At 36.9% G+C, this 24296-nt stretch overlaps 1 long non-coding RNA gene across 15 annotated transcripts in view; it reads left to right on the forward strand.

Moving 5' to 3' along the window:
- LOC140329280 (uncharacterized) overlaps positions 1-24296 on the forward strand; it is a 293563-nt gene that overhangs the window by 49559 nt on the left and 219708 nt on the right. For 2 of the 15 annotated variants that reach the window (XR_011920460.1, XR_011920455.1), the window contains exon 1: positions 9649-9774. The exons of 11 other annotated variants lie outside the window; for them this stretch is intronic. This is a non-coding gene — a long non-coding RNA (uncharacterized lncRNA). Of the gene's footprint in view, positions 1-3406; positions 3474-9648; positions 9775-24296 lie in introns of those variants that run through there. 2 more of the 15 variants (XR_011920462.1, XR_011920456.1) reach the window with 2 other exon arrangements.

Genomic DNA, 24296 nt, shown 5'->3' on the forward strand with positions numbered 1-24296 from the left:
TGCTCTAAGTTTTATTTAAGATCCCTGCACCTTGTTCATAATTCTGCATATTATATATTTCAGACTGATGCACTCATCAGTCAGTATTGTACATTAAATGCGGTAGGTTGTGTTGTACAGTACATACTACTTATAACTTCATGCTGTGCTTTACACTCATCGTAGTGTGCAATAAATTCTCTAGACTGCTGCAACTTGCACACAGTACTATATGGTACACTATAAGCAGAAGACTCTACTTTGCACTATTCTCCTTATACTTCTTATACTATATATGTTATGTTACACTTTCTAGACTGTTGCATTGTGTATACAGTGCTATATGTTGCATACTCCAGATTTCTCCACTTAGTATGGTAAGCTTTTTGTAATATAGTCTGGACTTCACTATGTACACTGTTCTGTATGTTCTAGAATCCATACATTTTATCATTACTGTATGTTAAAAAACAAACCAAATTTTGTTTTCAAAGTTCACCAAGACTGGAGAAGATAGACTATCATTGTTGAACCTGGGTGATCCAGCAAACCTGGAATGGATTTGGTCCAGGACTGAAAACATTTGCTAAATAATAACAAATGATTTTAAGATATCCATTCTAAGTTTGCTGGATCACCCAGGTTGTGCCATAATAGTCTATCTTCTTCTGTCTTGGAGAGCATTAATAAATCAAGCCCAATGTATTTGTTCCCTAGAAATTGTTAAGGACTTTCAAAAGGTTTGATGAATGTGCACAAATTTGCTGATTATTGGTATTATTAGTAATGTTTTGTATAGTTTCCCTCTTTTCCCCTGGGTCTGTTTCTCCGATTATACAGAAGATTCTATCTGATGATAGTGTTATGAGATTTCTACAACTGTAATCAGCCTGCATTTATAGCAAGCATTTGCTGCTTGAAATACAAATCTACAGTTAATTTCATGCAGAATATTTAGTAGTCTGATGTTTTTTGGTAAAAAAATGCTAATATTTCATTCCAAAACTGTAATTCTTTATGCCTTCTTTATGTTTTTAAATGAGACAGAACACTGGACCATGAAAAGGTTACAGCGAGGGCTGTGTATAAAGCAAACAGGGAAAAAGGAAATTAAAAAGCAGTGAAAGACAGTTCCCACTAATTGGGCCATGAGTCATGAACTTGAGGACTATAAATGATTTCCACAAATTATTTTTGCAAAGTGGGGCCAAGCACAACTACAGTTAGCTACACAATAACGACAGGTCCATTTTCTTTACAGGTAATTCTAACAATATCATTGCATGAAATTAACTATTTAATTTAAACTTTTCACATTCAGATTTGCTCATTTAGATGAAATCTATCTTTTTTTCACATAAATGTAGAATACTTACATCCTCTGGAAATATTAACACAGATAATATACCATTATGGGCAGAATGTTTTATCTAGTGAAGACTTTTGGATATTCAACTTTCAAATTAAATTTTCAATGAAAGGTACCAAAATGTACATAACTTTCAGTTTTAATTGCCCCATAGATGACAGTATTCATTCAAGATGCATAAATTGGGAAATTAGATTATGCAGACCTAATTTGCCTGTTACTGGGATATAACCACATTTCACCTCTTGTGTGATTGTTGTATGACCACCGTTGTTATCATCTGTATGATTTTTGGGCTTTCAGCTTTGGCAATAAATATTGGGTCTGGCATGCTTAGTAGAAAAGAAGAGTATTTACCCAAACTCCTCCCCAGTATTTGGTAGTAAATAGCTGGATTCTGTTTCGATTCATCCATATATTTTTATTGCCATAGGAGGTGAAGGTTACAGGCCAACTAAACCTAAAATTGAGCAATGCAAAAGGAATTTAAGTTGATAAGTGAATGTAAACAATATATAGAAGTAACGTGGTTGACACATTTCCTGTTTTATGTGCTAGTACACTGCTGCTCTGAATTCATCCAGTAGGAGGGCCAATCAAATGTTAACACGTAGTAACAAAGTAGGCAAAACAATAAGTGCCAGACTATCTTTCCAAGCATCTCTGCCTTAAAGTAAAACTATTTGTCTACTTGAGGAGGGGCAGAACTCAAAAGTAGGTGGTGAGCGGTTGTCTGTCCAAGAGGTTCTGGTGGCATGAAAAGGTTCAATACTGCAGCCAAGCACAGTTACACAATGGGTTTTTGAATTTGTAAGTTTTAGTTTGAAAGGCAATACTTATAAGTAACAACCATTCTTTAAGAATTTGCCTTATTTGATTTGGGGTTTTAATTGATGCTGCAGTGCTTAAACATAGATGTTTGGCTAACAGAAGACTTATTAATGGTACTGTTAGTAATTAAAAAGTAGCCTTAAATAATAAAATCTTGAGTATGCATTCACTGAAAAGTTTGATATAACTTTTACTTCATAAGACATCTGCACAAAGATTCACAGTTACAAAAAATAGCAAAAATAATATATACAGTACATAGTGAAGGCCAGTGAAATGACAGAGCCTTACAAGCTAAAGAAAACAGGGAGGATACCGAAAACCAACACTTATTCTGAAATTAGTTTAGAGAATAATCCCACAAAGTGATTGGGCGAAATAGCCTCACACCCGCTCACATTACAGAGTTTAGAGTAAACATGGTAAGAATTGTGAGGAAACAGGAAGGCTATGAGCTTGATGTGTGTGTGCTAAATGTATTGTTAGTTGTTATTTCTATACTGTGCAGCATGTTATGTACAGATGTCCTGTTCTGTACATTGTGCTGTATGTTACAGTATGTTGTATCAGTATTGACAAATTATTAAAGAGAATTTATTTGTACTCCTAGTACTCCTGGTTCTAAAAATGTTCCATGAACACACATGCTACTTCCAAACCTACATGTTCACTTCAGGTAGCTCTGTTTAGGTCCAGTGAAGACTGGAGTCCTGTGTTTAGACCAGTGGTCGCATACCTTTCAGACCTCACAGACCACCCAATCCTAGGAATCCAGGCCGTGCATGTGCGGAGAGCCGTGTGTCATTCAAAGGGGAAGAAACATTTTATTTAGAAACATATAAGAACCTTCTGTCTGTGAGGCATTATGTGTTTTTGTAATAAAATAATAAATAGCTCCTAATGTTTTTTATGGCTTCTATATGTATTTAAAATAGAAATACATCCAACGTATCAACAGTGTCAGTTTGAGAATTACTTTAATTTGTGATGTATGCCAGTATCCTGTGGTTACATATTTAATTAGCAGAATGTATACAAATCGTTCTGCTGTTTCAATTCTAGGTATTTTTTCTGCCGGCCAGTGGCTTCAACAGAAAAGATCTCTTGCAGATCTATTTCCGTGAGAAAATATTTTTTTCAGAGTGCATTTGGTTGGGGGTCATAAATTTATTTTAGATTTTGGCCGTGGGAAGAAATGTGTTGATCTCAGTTGCTTAAGATAAGGGTATGAGCATTGTTTAATACTAGGATTGTGCTCAAAGCAAGGATATGGAACTTGTCATTGCAGTGCAAGGTAAGGTAATCTTTTTTTGTGCTTTTTGTAATCACAGGTGTCACTTTATTAGATACTGACTGGTAGTTTTTTTTCACACTGCATTGTTATCTGCTTATCACTGCTAATATAGATGTCCTTTTAGTAATGAATGTTATTGACCTTAGCAATTAAAAACAGTTTTCATTTATGATTTATGAAACTGATGAATTGCATGTTTTATGTATGATTTATATTGTAAACCTGCTTAATGTGTTTTGTGTATGTGTATGCCCTACAATCTCGTTTGCGTTAATTCTTGTCCCCTAGCAGCACATACTGTTTTCCTTCAGTCCCCCACTTCTCCATTTACCCACTAAGCTCAAAGAAAATACTTAGGGTCTTAGGGTATGATCGAGCATGCAAATCATTCCACCTAAATGATGATTCTGGAGCTTGGTGATTGGCCCGGCACTGTTACATAAGAATGTGAGGACAGTCCCTAACCCTGTGCATGCTCTAACTTGAGCGACTAGTGCTAATACAATTCCTTTCTTCATACCCATTGAAAGCATGGGGTGATAGAATACTGAAGCAAAGGTAAGTATGTGCTACTGGGAAGGGGGCACTGAAGAAAACCAGTTACTTTGTCCTTAATTGCCAATGCATATTTGCATTTAGGTCCCTTCAGCAGGGCTGAATAGCAGTTCAGTAGGGCCTTTGTGATCTGTCAGCTGCAGGGGTTTGCTAGAATTTGTGTCTGCATTCTGTCTACAATGCATCCAGAAAGGTGCGAGGCAGATCCTTTAATCTTGCTGACTGTATGTGTGCAAGCATTTGACTACAAACCCCATGCTGACAGGGTTTGATCTGCTGACTCCATGCCAGAGATATAAAGCAGGTTGACACTTAAACTAGGGGAATATTTTGAACAAGAAGGGGAACATACAAGGAGCTGGGCAATCAGGGAGGGGGATTGGGCTGCAAGGAGACACTTTTCTCTATAGGAGGTTTACTTGACAAATGTAAAATTTGAAAGAAACACTTTATATTTAAAAAAAATCAATATTTATAGCTTATTCATGGTATAATATTTTCGATTCAAACTCCTTTCATGTTTTTCTTTCAAAAGGATATTTCGAACTGACCCTGTTACCATGCTGTTATTGGGAAAATACAGGGTCACCTAAAGTGGCGTATTAATAAAAAATATACAAAAACTATGTACACCAAATTACGTAATGACAAAGCAGTTTATATTGTCTTGGTTTCTGAAGCGGGGATGGCTGCTGATACACAAATGAGCACTCTTGTTGTATTTGTGTGTGTGTTTGTCTCTCTAACAGAGAAGTATGCATTTTCTTGAGTGAGGCAATAATTCCAATGATTCTACATGAAATAATACACTGTGGGAGAGCATTTTTTTTTTTTGCTTTCAGTAGGAATTAGTAACAGTGTCAGGAGGGGTTTGGGAAGTGAATAAAGGAAGGAATGTGTGGTGAATAACTCATTTTCCATCACTATTTAGGGGTTAGATAAGAAATTATTACATTAAAAGCCAGAATAACACTGATACATTTACAGTTATTATCATTTGATTCAGGTAAATAAAACTTCCTATTTAGATCCAATATTAAAAAAATCGTACAATGGATTTTTCTGCATAGCTTCATGGGGTAACTGTAGGGGGCAAAATGATACCTAGTAGTGAATAACAGACGCCTATGTTGTTTGCCCAAATAAACACCATTCTGTAATGTCTAATGTGGGCAATGGGGAAGGACTAATTTTTTTTTCCCACTCGACATTTATATTGATTTACTAAAGGAACTGAGGATGTTCTTTAATATGCAGTTTGCAAAGTGAAGATTCAATGAGCATAATAAATAAGATGAAGCCATGTTTTTTGTGATTTTTTACTTAAACTCAATAATCTGCAAGAGTGAATGAAAAGCCAACCCTCTTCATTTTAGCACTTTTAATCCCTCCACCCAGAGATCCTTCTAGACATCCTTTTAAAATTCGCTGGTGAGCATTTTTGTGTTATATTAAGTTCAATGGAGCAGCAAATGACATATGAGCTTGTTCTGAGAGGCAGGGTAATCTGGTTCTTTTTCTTGCATGAGCAGGACACACATTTCAATTTAGAACCAAGGCATTTGGGTCCTTTACAGAGTAGTCTGTTAGTAAGAAATTAGGTTCCACACATGTGCTTTAATTATCCTTTTGGAGTACTATTACTTAAAATGGGTGCTGATTATTTTGTTTTTAGTAATTTGTAATATTTCATGATTCATTTGTTACAATGTATTATTAGACTACACCATATTACTAAAAGTAGTGCATGTAGTATTCTGCTTCATTCTGCAAAATGCTTCAAGATTTCTTCTTAAAGGTACAATCAATTTATGAATATAAATTATTACAAAATTAGCATTTCATTTCCACCCAGAAAATAACATTCAAAATGTATATTTATTTTCAATATGCATGTTATATTTGGCATGAATGAAAGAATGGTACTGGCAGATGGTAATGCATATACGGTAATATTTGCTCAACTGCATTATTAAAACATATTATCAGTAAAAAATAAACTTAATTTTAGTGCATACAATCGCAATTTTATTTTTGTAAAATTTAGCAGAAAAGCCCCTGTGTCAGTGTTTCTCAACCAGGGTTCCTCCAGAGGTTGCTAGGGGTTCCTTGAGCATAGAGCAGTTTATGACTCTCAGATCAGTTTAAATATCTGTAAGGTTGTCATCCTTCCCTCTGGCCAGCAATGTAAGAATCCTTCTTCCTACTGACCACCATGCTAATGAACTGTGAGTTGTAGATATAGTAACTATACCAGGGGTTCTCCAAGACCTGAAAGTTCTTTTAAGGGTTCCTCTATGTTAAAAAGGTTGCAAAACACTGCCCTACGTAATAACATAGTACATGTGACAGGTTCTTTTATGTAGACATGCTTCCAAGCAAATCAAGTACTGATTCAGTACTATTAATCTTCACTATTGCTGCCATCAGTCAGAAACTAGCGGCCTAGTGCTCAGAACGCATCACTTCCGAAATCACATGAAAGAGGGAGGATCAACAAACTGATCTTCACTTAAGAAAGAGGAAGGAAAATTGCACATGGACTCAATGAAAGACTTACTTGGTCGCCTGAGGGCAGTTGCGGCTGAGCATGGCATGGACTGGGAGCAGTCTCGTTTGGCTCCACTGCTTCCCGGGGTCATGCAGGTTAGAAAATTTGGTAGGGGTTGTTTGTTGGCCAAGGTTGGTATTGAGTCCTCATTTAATTTGTTACCGGTTCATCGGGATTTCCTTTGTTGGGTTGTGAATAGCAGGGCTTGTTTTTGTGGATAGGTGCTTGCCGATGGGCTGTTCAGTTTCTTGTGCCTTTTCAGGTTTTTAGTTCCTGAGGTTTCTGGTTTAAGTTCCATCATCCAATTTCTGGATGATTTTTTGTGCATTGGCCCCCCTAGTTTGCATGAGTGTGCATACTTATTGATGGCATTGCAGAGGGTGGCGGAGTCTTTTGGGGTTCCACTGGCAGGGGATAAGAAGGAGTTGCCGGGGACTGAGCTGTGTTTTTTGGGAATCGTTATAGATTCAGTAGCAATGGAATGTAGGCTACCTTCTGACAAGTTGCAAATGTTGATGCGGAGGGCCTATGTGTTGAAAAATTTACGCCTGCGGGAGCTGCAGTCTTTTTTGGGGAAGTTAAATTTTGCCTGTAGGATCATGCCTATGGGGAGGGTGTTTTACAGACATTTAGCAGCAGCGACGGGGGGTGTTAAGACTCCGGGCCATTTCGTACGACTAACTAGAGACTGACTAGTGATCTGAGGTATGATCTGGGAGTATAGTTGCCGTTTTTGTAGAATTACAATGAACGCACTCTCTGGATGACAGAAGGGGTGGAGAACGAGGCCTTGGATTTGTTCACGGATGCGGCAGAATTGATGGGTTTTGGAGCCTATTTTGGGGGGCAGTGGAGTGCTGAGCCATGGCCAGGTGAGTGGAGGGAGTTGGGATTGTGCAAAAATCTGGCCTTGCTGGAGCTCTTCCCTATAGTGGTAGCGCTTGAGCTATGGGGCAAGGAGTTGCAAAACTGGAAGGTCATCTTGCGTTGTGACAATTTGGGGGTGGTTATGGCGATAAGAATTCTGCTTCCTCCCCACCTGTAATATGTTTGTTGAGATATTTGGTGTTTTTATGTGTGCAGTGGAATTTTTGTGTTTGAGCGGTGCATGTCCCAGGATCTGCTAATCAGTTGGCCGAATCTCTTTCTCAGTTCTAGTGGGTATTGGCACCGGCAGCGGAGCAGCATGAGGCTACTTGTCCTTATGGTTTGTGGAAGATTGTGTCAGGATCCTTTTCAATCTGATTCAGCCTGGAACCCCAGGGACCTGGGCAGCATATGTGTAGGTATGGAAGGAGTGGTCTGGGTTAGTTCAGTTGGCCGGTGGTGAACTGGATAAGAGGTATTTGGAGGCTTTGGTAATGGTGTTTCTAGTGAGTAATTTTCAGAAGGGAAGGTCGGGAGCTTAGTTAGGCAGAAGGGTTTTGTGGAAAAAGTTTTGTGGTGCAGCAGTCGCTAAAGGGTTATGAAAGGGAACATGTGCAGGTGGATAAGAGAAGGCCAGTATCTTTTTCATTACTGGGATGGCTGTTGGGTGTGTTGGGAGATGTGTGTACCAGTGATTATGAGGTGTCTCTGTTCAGGGTGTTTTTTTTCGGTGAGATGGTATGTCCCAGTAATAACGTGGCGGGTGGTTTGGTCCTGGGAGATGTATTGTTACGGGAACACAAAATGGTGGTTCGAGTGCGGCAGTCTAAGACGGACCAAGGAGGTCGGGAGTTACTTTGGGGCTTTTTAGGTTGCCTGGTTCCGCAGCTTGCCCGTGGCAGGCAGTGGACCAGTATTTGAGCGTTGTGATTAATAGAATAGTGGCTGTGGGGTGCTACTTCCCTCACTCCTTTAGGATTGGGGCAGATATAGAAGCAGCTCGCTAGGGGTTGCATGCAAGGATTATTAAGCGCTTAGGCCGGTAAGAATCCAGGTGTTTTCAACTATATGTGAGGCCTAAACTGCTTCAGGTTTAATAGGGATGGGGTATGCTTCTAAGATATATTAAAAAATTGTACTGGGGTTGTTTCCGAAGGTGTGGGTTTGGGTAGTGGTTGTTAGACTGTTAATTGTATTTTACAGGCACTGCTGGCTGTTTAATTTGGATCCTTGGGCACTCATATATGCACTGGGGGCGAAGAGAGCAGATGTGCGCCCTAATGGGAGGCATGCGGTGATGTGCAGGTCCGCTGGATAGGTGTCTCTGGTATGCTGTGGAGCCGGGTAATTCCTGAAGTGAACTGATATCCCCCAGACATATTGTTGGTTCATGCGGGGGGTAATGATGTGGGCTTAGGATCTATGCGGGAACTCATCCAGGATATTAAATTTGATTTTTTGAGGATGAGAACGGCTATGCCTACTACAGTCTTTTTGTGGTCTATTATAGTGGCGCAGATGTCATGGTGTCTGGGTTTACAGGACGGGCTGCACAGAGCACTTCAGGTTTGGCTGTGCTTGCAAGCATAGGGTGTCATCCTTTCGGCTTGGCGGCGGGGTTTCAGGTCCAAACCATCAGAGGTATGGAGTTCCTGTTTTAAGTGGAGCCTCCGGACACATGGTTCTCACGAAAGCCAGAAGGAACTGTGGTGCAGATAATTGAAAACAATATATAGTTCCTACACACCCCTTTATACACTTTCACTATATATACATATATATATATATATATATATATATATATGTATTTTGTTTAAATATATATTTATATATATTTATTCACTACTAACTATATATATATATATATATTGGATTTGTGTGTTTATTAGGATATTAATTGAGTTGTAGGATTATACCACATATTTTAAACTGCCAGTGACATCTTCCCAGGATCTTATTTTCTTCTTAAAGAACTGTCGGGTGCTTCTAGTCCTTCCCATCCTTGAGTCCCTTTTCTATTACTGTAAATGTGTCATCAGGGATCCAAAATCTCTGTGAATTTGGCCAGTCACAATTACAACTATGACAAGAATTCAGCTAAAGGAAGTAGTGGTTGGTGAGTCAGCATGAGTAATTTTGTTCAAATTGAATTTGAATTTCTATTAAAGCTTGTAGGTGTTAAAGTTTAAAATAGTGAAATATAAAATGCTCTGCAGCCATGAGGGAATGGATCTGCCTTTAGCAGTGTCTTTTGTTTTACACTGGAATTATCAGTTTTCACACAATCCATCTGTGTAAGTGACAAGGATCGATCTTCCCTGCTGCTGGGTATGTAGTTTGGTACAACACTCACAGTTCAATTTTACTTTCTTTCATCCCTGCTTTGTAGTGATTATTCAGCATTTCTTTTTGCAATCTAAAGGCTGCTTTGTGTGTATTTACCAGGAAAGTATATGTGTAATAATATATTTCACTGTTATTGCTTGTGTTAGTGTTTTTCCAATTACTTTATTTTGTATTTGTTTCTAAACAGATTAATGACTTCTGGAGCCACATTTAGATTGATATACTATATATCTGGCATAAATCTATATTATGCCTTTTTATAGAAGCACCATATGGTTTGCACCTTTCCAAGACTAAATGAATCTTGACCACATCCCAATTCAGATTCTATACAAACAACTACAAGGTTTCCTTAGGGATAACCAGCGAAATAACGGGACTTTGAAGGTCAAAATAAACACATTTATTATCCACAAATAATAAAAACCAATTGAAGCTTTATTCCAATTCATGTATTAAAATGTACAATACAATGTAAATAAAAACAAGATAGAAGTACAGCACTGGTGTAGATCTCAATATAGAAAACTCTCTAAATGAGGTAATCCAAGGAAACCTTGTTGTTGTTTGTAAGCACCATATGGTTAACATAAGTCATGTAAGTCTAAATCCAAGGTGGTACAGGTGGAAGTGAGTTTGTTCTTTGGCAGTTTCTAAAGCCAAGATACAATTAGGTATAAAATTAGTTTACATGTGTTTTATTGTGTTTTTCCCCATAGCACTGTAAAAATTAGTATAGATCAAAAGCAAGCAAGTGCAATGGTAACTGGATGGTGGATATTAGGTGTAATGCCAGTTGAAAGTTCTTTGGAGTAGACTGAATTGATAATGCCTTAGGATTACATGATTGGCTCTTTCTCAGTTTTTTTCTGAGCTTATAGGGAAACATAGTAAATTGATTGTGACAATAGTTTGCTGTCACTGGCATAGATACCGTTTTTGCTGTTTCCTACGTCATTGATTTGCCTAGAAAACTGTAGAGCAGAGTTCAACCCTCATCAAACCTCCAGAGCTCTCATATGACACAGCATGTTTTACAACCATGAAATTCCAAATACTTCTTGAGATTTGTTTGATGGACCTATTTTTGTTACATTTAAAACCAGGCATCACAAAAAAAGGACTATAACCTTTTATGATGCCATCTCCTGCAGAGCTTATCACTTGGTGAAGCTGTAAAGTTTTCATAATTTCTGTGAGCACATTGCTGTTTACACAGATGTTATAATAGTTATTTAAAAACCATAATCCTGTGGTCGGGGAAAGGGGCTGGTAGCAGTTGTGTAGGGACTTATTTGCTTATAGGTGTTTTAAGACAATTAACTACAACAGATTCTGGAAATTGTTACCCTCCATTTACTGATTGCAGTTTGTGATGTTAATGAATGACGTGTCAATGACCATACAATGTGTCAGGGTTAATAAATGACGTGTCAATGACCATACAATGTGTCAATGTGTCAATTTAGACCATTGTGGCCTATAAAGGTATAGATAAACCATGGGATAGTCGCCCCCAGAAAAAATAGAGATTTGAAACTTGATATAAAGAACTACTACGTATCTTAAATGGACATTTTTTTTTACATGTTATAGTCACCTTCCCTTTTCTCTTCTAAGTTGCAATATTTGTTAAGTTTGATTGGATGACTCTAACTGTGATCCAGACACATGGGAGTTCATTCAGTCTTTGCAACCTCAGAGGAAGCCGGGATTGCCAGGTATTCCAGCAACTAACGCTGAGCTGTGCAAGCGCATGCATAGCTCAGCGATATTGACAGCTTCAGCAAGACATGACGCCTGTCCCTTTCTGCAATAAGGCCCTGCCTGATCACTAATTTTTAAAGTGAGACTTTTTAGTTTTGCTCTAAATAACCTGTTAGCGTGGTAACTTGCGCATTTGAGTACACTTCCTCATCATTGGCCATACCTGCACACAGTTCTAGGTCTTGGTTCTCGGTGAGCGCACAGCCGATTGCATGACTATTTCAGTTATTCATAGATATATTGCTTTCTGTTTTAGAAACATAGTAGTATGATGGAGATAAATATTGCTGGAATTTATTGTATTCATCATCTGTTATAAAATATCATCATTGAGAGAATTTTAGCTTAATTTGAGGTTGAACATCAGGATGAGGCTGATGTGTGAAATCAGTAAACAATAAAAGTTTAGGTTTATGGTTAGGCAAAAGTAAAGCAGCAGGAAATCAGCCAAATACACAGCTAAAATACAGTAACTTTTACTTGCCAAATTGTTTGTGATTCAAATTTGCTATAAAAAATAAATTGCATTTTAAACAATGTTTCTTATTGCATATCAAAGCACAGCTTGCTCCAGAAGGTAATGAATGTCTAGGCTCCATAAAGGTTTTTTTTTGTTTTGTTTGTGAATAACTCACAGCGAGTATTTTATACAGTAACTGACACCACACTGCCTAATAATATGTTGAGACAAACATCTGTTCTAATTGCATATATTATAATAATGTACCTGTTCCGACTTACATACAAATTCAAGTTAAGAATAAACCTACAGTCCCTATCTCGTATGTAACCCGGGGACTACATGTAAATGGTTGCTACCATAGACTGTAATTGGGAGCTCACCAAGCTGTCGATTACAGAGCCTATTCTGATTATCTTAGCCCCTGGTATTTACACCTCCAGGACTTTTTAAAAGGTCTGTCTAATATCACTCACATTTCGGTGCATGCTGTCCTCCCCATACCAGCAAAGTCCTACCTCCCTCTGTGGAACTATACCTGATTTGAAGTCTGAAGGTACTGGGATTGGGGCTACTCTGAGTTCTTAAAGTGCAGGAACCAAGGCTGTTCTGACTATACAGTCATTATAGGTTGTTTAGTTCCATATCATTAGAAATTTGATTTATTCAAAAGGGTTCTGGAAATAAAAACTAATGGTTTTTGGGGTCCCAGAAAAAAAAGTGGGCCAAAGCCTGCAAAATATTGAACACCTGTGATCTGGACTTTTAAAATAAATGAGTCATGAGACTGAATGTTTTCTAGTAATAGTAATTTGCATTGATCATGAAGAGCGTTTGTGAAATGTATCATAAGTTGTGCAAACACCACCTGAATCAATGATCTTGAATAACACCCACACCCACACACCAGGATCAGTATTACTCTTAATATTACAGCATTTACTGGCAGAGCTTGATAGTTTCATTTTGTCTGATGAAGCCATTTTTTTCTTTTGATATATTGTTAGAATTGCATATTCTGTAAAATAAAGAGTGGTGGTTCTGTTAAAACAGCACACTGCAATTTTTGAAATCCCTTCTTCTATTACCCTCTTTTTCTTAGTAGGTGCATAGAAGAAAGCTATTGGACAACTTACAATAACTAATAAAACATATAACAGGTAAAGCTTAACTTAAAAAATTTAGCAAGTAGAATATAGTAGGGATGCAGTTGGACTTCCTGAGTTGGGTATCTTCCTAAAGCACAGAGAGCCAGTCAAATGGCTTTTTATTTATTGGTGTTATTTACAAATAGGTAAAAAGTACTGCACAGTGTAAATAAACAAATTAACAAATGTTACATCATCATGTATCCCATCACTAATATACATTATCACAATCCTAAAGAGCAGACTGAATAAGCATAGTGCTTGTCAAACCACAACATGCACAGTTTACATTTTCCTGTGTTGATAAACTTTAGTTCAGGTAGACTCTACCTGTCTGCTCCCCAGACCACAGTGCCCAGGCCTAGTCCACAGGTTTCATACAGGTGTCGGTAGTTATATCTGTATTTAAGGCTGTAGTTCTCAATGCTCTGATGATCTACCTTTGTTGACCTTTGTCTGATTAATTTAGACAAATCTAGATTAATCTAGACTAATAAATTAGTCTAATTCAAGCATTCTTATTTGCTGTGTTTTTAATATAGGGTAGGTAATGGTAAAATTATTATGCTGAGAAAATACAATTAGTCTGTTTATGCAGTTTTATGCTGCCAATATTAAATAATTCAGTTGAGATACGATATTAGGCTGATATATTTTTTAAATGTAAACGTTTCTGGCTGCATGAGAGTTAATTAGGGTTTGGAAATTTCCATAAATGATAGAACATATCCTTAACTCCTATTATTTTTATTCCAAGCTCCAACGCAACCTGTTTGGTGTTACAAGTAGTCTTTTGACCCTCTTCTGTTTCAAACTTGAGAGTAGAATGTCACTGCAGGGCCTATGTTCACAGATCAAGCTCACAAGTTTCTCATAAATATATACCTTAAAAATAAACAGTATAAAAAGCAAATTTATTGTATTTACTTTTTGACAAAGTAATAATTTATGTGGGGTCATCATCCGTAATCTGTTTGCTGTCCACACAAGTAACTACACATTCATATGCCACTCTTCAGTTTGGCCCTGAAACAACCAAAGATTATGCAAGTGAAAATAACAATGTAAGGGAAATATTCTGGTTGAAAATGAAGGTGTGGTTAGTAATGTAATACATATTAACACCGCCAGAAGTCATTTGTAAAGCAAAGAAAGTTTTAGACAAATGCCCCAGATTCTGATGCAGGTATGTATTATTTTTATATTTAGATCTATTTGTCACCTAAAAAATAGAAATTAATCGAAAATTATTTTCTTTTAGTAAGCACATGACTTGGGCAGGGCTAGACATGGGAAATGGACAAGAGTAATACAACCTATAATAAGCTTACAACATTTTGAAGTATGTTGGAGGAATTTTTACCATAGCGTCAATGTATTTGTATTTTGTTTACACAACAACCATAGACCTGAATGTATAAATTGAAAAAGTATAGGAGTAGAATTACATTAAACAAATTAGGCCCTTGACAGTGCCATCTGGTACCTGTACCATAACAATCTGTACCAGCCACAAATCACATGGAATAGACCTTCCATTTCCAGAACACCCGTTCTATCAATTTTGCATTATCCACTGCCTTGGTTTTATTTGACATCATCAAGGCCTGCCATAACAAACAGTTGTTATTACCCCACCACAAAAACACAAGCCTCCCGAGCTTTTATTTCTTAATTGTAATCCACCAGTATACATAAGGATATATGTGTGTGTGTGTGTGTATATATATATATATATATATATTTCCACCTAAATGTTAGTCAAATTATGTACATAACTTAAAGTTCAGTCACTTTAGGAATACATAACTTAAATCCTGCTGAAATCCCACCATCCAATGCACTTGATCGCCTCAGTCCCCAAATCTCATCTAACCACTTCTGTTGCTGTCCCTATACGAAAGGAATGAGTAAAAAATTCCCCCTTGCTGAAACCCAACCAGATTCAAACAATGTCAGAAACCTCCTAAAAACTGTGTTCCACAACAGGGGTTGCTGTGGTAATGTGATTCACATAGTATAATAATTTGTTCTTTTCCTAATATTACTAATAATAATAATAATAATAATCATATTTATAATACTATACTTCAGTGTGATAATTATAATTAGCTGCTCCCATGCTTATTAAATACTAATAATGTGCTCCCATATTTTATAATAATATTAATCTCCACCTATTAATACAATATTATGCCTCTGCACCTTATTAAAATAGTCTTTTTTCATATTACAGTATATTAATAATATTATGTCCCATGTGTCTTCATTATATAAATAATATGCATCCATACATTTTATTATTAATATACTTCTATACTAACTTTCCGTATACATTAATTTTTAAAGCTGTTTTATAATACAGTTGTGGTAAATTAAGTGAATTTGTTTTTATTTGTCCTAATTTTCTTTTATTATTGTATTTCAATAATAATATCAAATCAATACAGAGTTTATCATATTCTATAGTATGTGTATAATATTAGTTATATTAGTTTTAATAGTAACTCTAAAGCAACCAGAAACTACATTTATCTGGAATCTACAAATTCTTTTGGGTTTTGAATAATGGGTAGTTTACTCTATGGTTAATTGTGATTCTAGAGCCACTGTTGATTATTTTAACATTTTTTACATGCAGATGGTTTAGGCTTGATGACCATTAGTGCAAGATAAAGGAAATCCTTTCTAAAAGATAAGGTATTTTCATGTTTTCTTCCATCATAAACCCCAAATTGGAGGTTATTACTCAGTTGGGGGTGTATTGATGACACATAAATATCTTCAAAATATTCATTGGAATACACATTTTACATTAGGAAAAGTGATTTTCTGTTTGGATTATGAAAGTGTTTCTCACCTGTATCAGTAATTCTTTGCTCATCTACTGTACCTTTGCAGCATGTAATTTGCTAAAGTGAAGGTGAACTCCTATGCCTACCTGTGTGGTTTACCTCCGGCCTCCCTTCTGTATGCCTTATACTTACTATAGCTGGTGTTCAGACTTAAAAGTCATTCTGGGGAACATAGAGGGTTCTATTTATAATAGTAATTCAGACATTCACTTGTGGGAATCTTCCAGGTCCATGTATTTCCATATGTATTTTTATTTGGCAGTAATTGATTCCCACCAGGGAATGTTTGGTGTAATATCAGATTTACTGTTTTTTAAATAAAGCCCAAATAGACTTTAGTATCAATTTTTAAATATTCTGACTGTCTAAATATGACCCTTTGCAGATAATGGATCACTATGATAGTGCAGCCAATCATGAAGATAATCTTTGGCCCAATGTAGGTTACCATGACTGACACATTGAGACTGATTTACTAAAGCTCTCCAAGACTGGAGAAGATCGACTGTCAACATTTGAAAAACAATTGCCAAATAATAGAAAATGATTATATGAAATTTATTCCTGGTTTGCTGGATCACCCAGGTTCACCCATAATGGTCAATTTTCTCCAGACTTGGAGAGCTTTAATAAATCAGGCCCATTGAGATAAGTGTGCTATAGGTGGGGAATTCTAGGTTTTTGTTTTTATGGCTTGGGAAGATGGGCTAAAGTACTAGTTGTTATAATTGCACTTGTCCTTTATTAATTTCTACATGATTAAACCGTCTGTTTTACATTGGCTTCATGCTGTGAATATGCAAGTGGATTTAACTGTGGTGAAAGCTGCCTTCAGTACATATTCCAGCTGGCAGCCTTTGTGTGCACTGTATAATTTGTGAACTGCAGCCTGAAACTTAAAACCTGTCCCAGCACAGTTGGTATTTTGTGCCTGGAACTAAGCATATTCTTGTTCCATATTTCATTGAAGACACTGAACATTTCCTTCTGTGTTAGTGTGAAAGTGTGACAAACATAAGAACAACATGTCCTAGAGCAACCTCACAGCTGCTAAACTTTGCATCTTTTCCAACTTTATCAATTTAACTAAAGGAAAAATATAACTGCCACAAGAGCAACCTTATTTGGCTTTCTTGGTTTATAATGTGGCGTTCAAGTTTGAGAAAACCATGAAATTGTCCTGAACATTGCACATTTAGGTTAGTTCTGTTGGATCTGAACTATGTCGATATTTGACCAAAATTCATGTTCCAACACAGGGTCCCTCATAATGCCCTAGTGCACTAATGAGCAGCCAGGGGAAAAGAGGGACTCCGGAAGCCATCTTTAGTGTTGTTGTACACCTTTATACATGTTCCCCCATCCAGACACTATAAAAAAGGCATGCTCCAGAAGCCATTTCAGATTTGTTCTACTGTTAATTAGGGCTCTGCTGCTTCTATTAGATAAGAGATAAACACTGGATATGAGGTTGTGGTGGGACAGGGCTTCTCCTTTTTGTCCTTGTTGTCCTTTTTAGTAACAAGGTTTGTACAGTTGTTTTATCTAGGGGATTTTTAGTCTTATTTGTTTATTGTAGGAAGTCTTAATAAACACTCTCGTCATATTAATAATGTCCCTATTGTCTGAAAAAGAAAGAAAACTAACTCTAAAATAATGAACTGTAACTGTTTTTAAAATGTTGCATATAGACAGTTTTGTGTATCATTGTTTTTGGCAGTTTGGCAAGTACAAGGTTTGACAGATTTAGTATCTGTTTACTTGGCACAGTCTTGTCTTCAAATTTTACCAAAAATGAGGTTTAATTTTATGTGCAGCAACATTTTAAACATTTTTAATAAAATTACAGGTGTAAAAATCAGTTGGGCAAAAACCACCTGTTCTAAATATTCACAACTTCCAAATACAGCATAGCAAGTACCATTTTGTATGTTCGTATGAATGTTTTTGTGTTCTCCCCAGCCCCTTTTAGGGCATAATGGTTTTGTACATTGTACTGTTCTTTATATGTCTTGCTTTTCTTCCAGTTAATACATTGTGCACCAGTTCTTGGAGCATTGGGTGGCATACGATGAAAGAAAAGGCAGTTGTTTGGCTGAACTTTAGAAATGAGCCTCTATATATCCATTTGATTCAGATAAAAAGAACTATGTGTACTGTATTTATACATTTACCCTACACCTATCTCATACTTTGGGTTCATTCACCAAAGAAGTTTGTGATGTTTACCGTGGTGAACATTGCAATGAATACCCAATCACAGGGAATGAAGCAAACATGTTTTTTTGCTTACACATGATTGGATGGTGGAAGTCAGCCGTGATTCACTTTATTTACTAAGACAAGTGAAAATTCTCTTGCAGTGATTCACTTTACTAAGTTTACAGCCTAAACTGAAAACTAATTCTTTAGTAACCCCATAGTGTACAGGTACACTGTATAGTGTACAGCTGCTGCTCCCGCAATCACTAATTAATATTTTCTTTTTTTCAATGTTTTGATAAGCTTGCAAACCTTGCAACATTAAACATATATCTGCAGAGACATTTTATTACTATGTTTTGTAAAGAAAACTTTTTGTGTTTGCTGAGTATTTGTAATCTGAGACGTTTTAAAGGGTTCATGTTAGGTTTGACATAGTCGTGTTTGGTTACCTGGCAGAAAATGGCTATTCCAACATATTTCAGTATTTTGAACACAAAACCATATTTATACAGTCTTGTCTCTGAAAGAATTTTCAATTTTAACAACCCAATTGAAATGATTGTACTACAGAACAAGCTCTAGCTTCTAGTTATAGCCATCCTAAGTGTTGCATAAAAAATACATTTTTAAAGAGAAAACTGTAACTACTGTCATTAGTTTTCACTGCATCATTTTGTTGGTGTTATGTACATGCATCTAAAGTAGTTGATGGGTTCACCTTTAAAAGAAGGCTTGTCATGTAGGTATTTACACAAAGGCACATTGCAAGTATAGCAAGGCTGTGAGGTTAGTGGTATTTGGTATGCTGTATCTATAATGCCAATCAAAGAAAGTGAAAACAACCATGCAACGTCACTACAATATGCATCAGATTCAGTGTGCTTCCCTTGTTACATATGCTATAGTGGATGTTCACTCATCATTTAGAATGCCAAATAAAGAGGGTTTTTAAACATTTTTTCATTGGGATGTTGGTTTATAGCGAATAATAAAAATGTCAGAGGTCAGGAGCAAGCATTTTCAAGCCCAAGTCCAGGAGTTATGGAGTGCAGGGTGGAAAGGGTGCAGGCAATTAGTATTGCCATTCATTCAAATTGTGCACAGCAGTCACACACAGGACAGGTCTTTGGTTACACAGCAGATTATTCAAAGGAAAATTTCTGGGGAAGTCAAGTAACCTAATTACATATATGGGGACCCCTTTGTTTTGAGGCTGCCCTTAGCTTGTGTTAAGAAAAGCGTAGCTTGATCTTAAGAGATATGGAAGTTTCTAGATGTTGAGTCTGGTAAGTAGAGTTAGGTACTAAATATCCTAGCCCAGTGGTGGTAAGCTACCCTACTACAGCAATCTAGTTGTCCCCCCACTACCGGTATATCATTCTCAATTGTTGCTTCCCAAAAGGAAACTTAAGATTTTCAAACAGAGTTTCATCTGCCACACAAATAGTTGTCACTTCATGTTATACCACAGGTCTGAACATGGCAGAGATACCATAATCTGCTTTAACCCATTTCTTGGCAGAACATGAAGTTTAAAATTTCCACATCACATCATATTGCCAATTTTCACATCTGATGCATTGCATCTGTTATAATCTCATCAAAAGAGATACTTTTTTTAATTCCTCTTGTCATTGTGTGCTGATTAAGATATTGTACTGCTACAAGTGTTTGGTGTTTAGTACCTTCTGTGTGCATTAACCTAATACACTTAAAATTTCAGAAGTTAACAATGTGTTTAAATGAAATGAAAGTAAGCAAGTAAGGTGTAATACTAGGCAACAATATATGTCTTCTTTACAGATGTATATGTGTAGATTAGTTGTTAGTTACAATGCTTTGTTAACCTATATCTCTGAAGTACTGCATTTAAGGAACATCACTTCTATTATCAATGAATTACTTTTAAATTTAACAGAAGTGAAAAATACAAACTTTTTCTTTTTCAAGGTACTTGTTAGGAAATGCTCATCTGTTTGGCGACTCCATGCTGTGCACCATCGTGGTAATAAACACTGTCTGTTCTGTCCAGCAATGTCAATTGCGGCAGCCAGGAGGACTGGGATACCAGCAGCCCCTGCTTCCCTTTAGCATGCAGCCTGATGGATTTTTGGCATCCCCAGCATCCATTGTTAGGCTGTGCACAGCTAAAGGGGATTCTAGAGGCTGATCAGCTCCTGATTCAGTCCTGCACTGCTATTGGCTGCTGGGACCTTAAAGCCTCTCTGCTCCCAGTCACCAGTGCCTGTTATAGCGTTTAGCTGGGCTATTCTGTGCTAGAGATTTATCATCTGATTTACTGTTGCTTACCTTGCCTGTTTCTGACATTGCCAGTTTATGCTGCCTGGACCATTTTGTCCTTGTGTACTTTGTTTGGTGAATGAATATTCTGTGTATGACCTCTGCTCTGTATTCTGGACTTGGCTCTGTTGGAATCTTGATACTGCATATCTGTGGGCTCCTGGTTTGCTGCCAGCCCATTTCCAGACACCATTCCTTGCGCAGTAAGTCCTGGGGGCAACCAAGCTCTGGGAGACGCAACTAGTCTCCCAATGCTCAGCGAAGAGGCCTCTGGCATTCTCGCAAAAATTTCCTTGAACTTCCAATGGTTCTGCGAAATTTCGACGAACCGATTTCGCAAAAATTTTGGAAGAGGAAATTAAAACAGGAGAATTCCCAGAGCTGCATTCAGCCTTGGGAATCTCCCTGTTTGAGATGCCCGGGCCACTGGAGGTTAATTAATCTCTAGTGCCCGGGGATTGCAGAGGATTTTCAGGGCTGCATGATGCAGCCCTGGAAATCCTTCTCTTCGGCCAGAACTCGACCTCTGGGCGAATCAGAAGGCCGTTCTTGCTTATATTTTCAATAAGCGCTTGCTCGCTCATCCCTATTCACAAATCTTAAATCAGCAAAATATAAATCCACAAAATTAAATATCATATTACCACAGACAAGACTAATAATTAGGACAAGAAAAATGGCCCATTAAGATGTAGGATGTACAAATGTAAATGACTTCTTATAAAGATAAATTTGGCCAAACTATTTTCTTTAGTTTTGTTAAGCATTACATGAATACATTACCTAGGCCATATCATAGGCTGCACAGTGTGTTTATAATGTCTACATTTTGTGTTATTTAAGATCTCTGTGGATGCGTAATTTTTATTAAGTTGGACTAAATCTCTCACAAACATAATAATTAACAAACAATAAAAACCAACAATGTCCTTGTTAATAGGGATGGTCACCTGGAATTCACAGTATTCTTAGTTTTGTGTTTAAGCTCAGAATTTGCAGATTTCAACCTGGAACTCAGAAATGACCGAATTCCAAGTTTCGATTTAGTTCTGAATTGTACATTGTACAGAAGCTGCTCCCCTTACTGACTGCTGTACAAAGTAAAGGTAGAAGCAGCCCCCCCCACACCCCACATTTTTTACCAAAACATATTTTTTTAACTAGAGTAAAAAACCAGTGTAACCCTTTTAATACTGAAACCAGCCCCTAAAATAGGCTTAAGACCTTCTTGGATCAGAAATGGGGCATTGAGCATCTTCTGTCTATAAAAGGTCCACTAAATCTTGTTTTCCCCTTTGACTCCCATCTGCCCCAGTGAGGGCTTTATCCCCAGAACAAAACCCCTGTGTTGTGTGTGTGTCTGTCAAATCTCAGAATTTATTTTGAATCTGAAAATCCCCTTTGATCATGGAGCCCTTAGCTATCAGCCCCTTTACCCTTTGCAATGGGAACATGTGCACATAGTGCCCCTTACCCATTCCAAAAAAGGGTTCAAATAAACCCTAGAAATCAAGACATCATGCCTTAGAATAAAATGCTCTAGTATTCTTATTTTCAACTAACAGTGATGTGTATATGAGCACGCCGTGATCCATCCATTCAACTATGGTACTTTTTCCACCAGGAGTCATCTCCCTTTTTTCATATGAGAGGTGCAAACTTCTTTTTTGCTCCTGTCATTTTGTTCAGCCAAGGCAGCTGGAGATACTTTGTTTAGAATCGTTCAGCCAGTCATGAAAGAGCACAGACGGGGACAGCTGTCCCTGGCTGCTGAGGGTGAATGAAATGGTGGGAGTGAAAGCAACTCCTATCAGAGTGGAGAGAGCAGCTGACTCTAAAACAGAATCACCCATCACTGATTGGGTATATGTATCATCCATCATGGGTTCGTATGCTAGATCCCGCAACCATTTTGGGGAATGAGTAAGGTGTACTTTGTACCTAACTCCATACTATACAATACTATACCATAAATTCAGTATCAACTTGATATTAATTTTAAAATATACTGATTAAAAGCAAATTAGGACAAATAAAGACAAACTTTACTTCCTGTAAGAAGGTTTTACTGTATTATAAAACAGCTTTGTAAATGCACATATACAGGGATAAGCGATGGAGGTATATTATTAAAAAAAAAGTATGGGAGTATTTTATCACTTTCTTTTTTATGAATTTCTCAACAGTGGCTATAACTGTGTAAGTAAATAAAGGTTTTCTTAAAGTTCATTCACTTCTTGTTAGTGTTATGCAAGTATTTAAATGTTCATAATATGGCCATAGTTATACCTTAACCTAAAAAACAAAAAATAAAATAATTAATTGAAATGTAATTTGAATAAGTAGAAAAAAATGTTTAATTTATTCTAAGGGTAAATTGTGTATTAAATTCATGAGTACGGTGATACTTAAACATCCTAGTGGCGCCATGCCAAAGCAGAGTTTCAGTAAATAGTGATCCATGTTTTTACAGCCTGACTTAAACAGCTTATACTTTTATTATACATGTGTTGTGTGACACCCCAAGCGTGGCATCCATGTCACAGTTATTGTTTGCCCAGGGTGACAAAGACCTTGAATTTGACTTGGAAAGCTGTTAATAAGCAATGGGGCAGCTCATATGGCCAATAAAAACACTTGCCATAATGCATCTCCTTGTTAATGTTATGGTATTTTACTATCTTCCTTATTACTGTCTCATTATCTGGCAGCTAAAATGAAATACTCCCTGTATTTTAAGCTTAACATAAATGGTACGCATTGTGGGGCTTAGTGGTTTTGGATGAATTGTAGTAATAAGATACATTAGTCTGTCAAACCTGTGCCAACAATAACAAAACCAAAATGTGTAACACTTTGACCTTCATATTCCTCCATCTCTTTTATCTGTGTTGTATGAGTCACTGGTTTGAAGTTTTTTTTGAAGAAAATGAACCTGTGTTTTATCAGAAAGTTATCATTTCGAAAAAAGATCTCTGCAGCTGATATTTTTTTCAGGGTCTATAATGCATACTCTCATTCAAGTGGTTTTTGGTAAAAAAAAAAAAGTGTGCTAGAATGCTGGCTTTTAAAATATGCTTAAAAGTGAAAATATCTAGTTTTTTATATATAGATAATTTACATTTAAAAAAATGAATTTAGAAAAAAAATACATATATTTATGTAATTTATACTAGAACTCAATGAAACTGAGCACCAGCTAAGCACTTTCAGAGATAATTTAGGAATAATGTCCCTATGCCCACTAGGTCCAACTCACTTGTCACTGCATTTCATATGTACCGCAAGCTGAATTATAATAGATATGTGTTTAACACTTTAATTTAAGAAACGGGTGTAATGTAAAATGTATGTATGGGCCTATATACAGTACATGATGTGTGGACTGCCAAGTCTCACCCTTTATCTCCAGATCATGTATTTAGGGACTAAGAAACTCTAGTAGAGAGTAGTGGGAAGGATCACTGCTGTTTCCCTCCTCTGTTTCTGGATTTTTTTCATCACCTTAACACATTTATTATGAAATCTTTACTCAAAGGCATAAAAGTAAATGATTGGATGTACCAGCTTGTTTAATAGTTTTTGATATTTATGTGCAGTTTAACCACCTGAGCGATAAACCCGACCTTGGTTCGGGATAAAAAAAATTACAATTATCGATAAACCCGAACTTTTCTCACTGTATGAAAATACAGTGAGAAAAGTTTGGGTTTATCGATCACTTACCTGGTCCCGCTGCGATCATCTAGCGTCGTGTTCCAGCGTCGT

This window comes from Pyxicephalus adspersus, chromosome 4 (genome assembly GCF_032062135.1).
Source record: "Pyxicephalus adspersus chromosome 4, UCB_Pads_2.0, whole genome shotgun sequence".
Taxonomy (NCBI): domain Eukaryota; kingdom Metazoa; phylum Chordata; class Amphibia; order Anura; family Pyxicephalidae; genus Pyxicephalus; species Pyxicephalus adspersus.